Genomic DNA, 2,688 nt, shown 5'->3' on the forward strand with positions numbered 1-2,688 from the left:
GCTAACAACTTCACGTTTGGCTAATGGCAAGCTTCGTGGAGGCTGTCGAATTGGCATTGCATCACCTGTATAAATCCGATGTTTTACGATGTTGGTTCTGCCTGGTTTGGATCCATTCTTATCAAATATACCACAATATTTGCGTAGCAATTGTTTTGCTTTTTCAGCTTCCAGCGGCTCCAACCCTTTTGTCCAATCGTCTATCTCCTTATGCATTTTGCTTACATCAACACGCTGATTTTCAGGAACCGCCTCGCAATTAATTATAGCCTCTACTTCATGGCATTCCGCCAACAGAGCGCCTTTAAAAAGTTGTATCGGGAATTTAAATTCATTAAGGACTCTTACTGGAATACGTCCATCTGGATTCGATTTTGCTAGAGTTTTTGCAATAAACACGTCCGGTGTCGAATTTTCTGCCGCTTCGATTAACCACTACTGGTTTTTCCCCCAATCTGCATTAATTTTTGCCCAAATAACTGCTTCAGACATTGGTGGAATTTGTTGACTATCCACCAAAAGTGCTTCTCGAACTCTGTGCGACTCATCGTAACCAGAATTTAGCCTTACTTCCATGTTGTTATATGCCATTGTCATACTTCTTAAATCGATATTTATGCCATGGTCGGTTAAGAAATCTACTCCAATTATAACTTCATCAGCGATATCCGCCACAATGAAAACATGCGGAACTGTCACATTCCCAATAGTTACATCACAAGTTAACTCACCTATTAATAGTGCTTTTTCACCAGTAGCGGTGTGCAGCTTTGCACCAATAAGTGGCTTAACTTCCTTCTTAACCAACCCCGCCTTAATGATGGAATGTGATGCACCTGTGTCCAATGTCAGCATCCGCTCCTCCCCGTCTATACATCCTCTTACCGTTATATTACTCGATTTCCTACCGATTTGCGAAATTGTGATTGTGGGGTATTCAGTTGTGGGAACCAGCTTGCACCCCCTCCAGCTGGTTCGATTTAGTTTAACGAGATTTGCGCAGTGTTATCATTGCTTGCTCTATTTTGCTGAGGATTTGATGACTGTCCTCCTCCAACAAAACAATTTCGCGCAATGTGTCCTTTATTTCCACACTTAAAACAAGTACCTTCAAATTTCCTCTGAGTCCTCGGCGTTGATAAATGCGATTTAAGAGTATTCCAAACCGTTTGCAGCTCGTTTCCTGCGACGTCTACACGATGCGCACGATACGAAGGTCTACTCAACAGTGTGGCCGTTTCCTGAGTCAATGCATGCGCAACCGTTTCGGCATGGCATAAGTTGCCCGCTTCGTGTCAACATCCCGTATGCCATTCATGAACGATTGAATCTTCATACGTTCGATAAACTCATTGGAAGCATCCTCATTTGCCAAATGGGCTAAGCGTTCAATTTCTGTCGCAAAATCCTGTAACATTTCGCCTTGTTTCTGCCACCGATTCAGCAATTCCATCTGAAAAATCTGCTTTCGGTGACCACTACCGAATTTCCTTTCGAGTGCATTCATTACTGTCGCAAAACTGCGTTGCCCTTCCACAGGTACTGTGTGCAAAACCTCCGTTGCCGGACCTTTTAACGAAAGTATTAAAGCAGTTGCTTTATCTGCGTCGCCCCAATTGTTGCTTATTGCCGCCGACTCAAACTGCTTCTTAAAAATTTTAAAAGGAATAGTCCCATCATAAGGAGGAGGTTTAAATTTCATCGCACCAGCAACCGTGGTTGTCGCTGCACGAGCATTCTCTCGAATATGATTTTCTAAAGACCCAACTCTTTCTTCGATTGCCTGAAACTTCTCGACGACATTTCCCTCAACAGCTTTAACTTGCTCATCAATTTCTCTAATTTTCTCACCGATCTCTGCTGTATATTTGCTAAAGGAAGCCAAAAGTTGCGAAGAATTCTCAGCCAATTTCAAACTCAAACTGTCAGCCATTCGGGTTTCTAAGCTTATAACCATTTCCTTCGAGGTCTCAGCCATTTGCTTGGTGTTCTCAGCCAACTGACTCTGAATGGCCATGAGCAAATCGTCGAAGTTCGCATTAACTGAAGTACTCGCAGCTTCTGCCTTTTCCAGTTTGGTTGATGCATCTGAGACGTGAAAATTATGCGCATCTACATCTAAGCCTTCGGCTTCTACAGCTTCCCTTAACCGTGCTTGCAGCTCAAGTTTATTCCCATTCGTTGGTAGACCACGCAATTCCAATTCAGCCTTGAGTTGTTGGATTCTCAAATCGTCGAATCTCACCATATTAAAACTTGTATTCGTTTAGCAATCTCACTCCTGACACCAATTGTTACGTATTTCCTTAGGATCGATCTCTAAATTGCTAATCGAATAAAAAGTAACCAAGATTTGTAACACAGGAAAATTGCTTCTTTATTCAACGAATGATTTTCAAATTCTGGAAAATTTTCATAAAGATATGACAGATTTCTCAAAGCTTAGATTCTTACACATTTTCGTCACAATAGTTAATTAAAGATTTTTTTTTTTTAAATACCCTAAAATTGCAAAAACGGTTTAAGCTTAAAATTTGCATAAAAACATTTATAAAAATGTAAAACAGTTTCAACGGAATCGTAATAATGAGATTTTTGATGCTGTTTTTAACTTTTTTCAAAGATTGGTATTAAAAAAACTTGAATAACTGAACTTTAACTATTCCGATTTAGACTTGTGAGGTTTCA

The sequence above is a fragment of the Rhagoletis zephyria genome, unplaced genomic scaffold (genome assembly GCF_001687245.7).
Source record: "Rhagoletis zephyria isolate East Lansing unplaced genomic scaffold, Rhagoletis_zephyria_1.1 Rzeph_scaffold_00090, whole genome shotgun sequence".
Lineage (NCBI taxonomy): Eukaryota > Metazoa > Arthropoda > Insecta > Diptera > Tephritidae > Rhagoletis > Rhagoletis zephyria.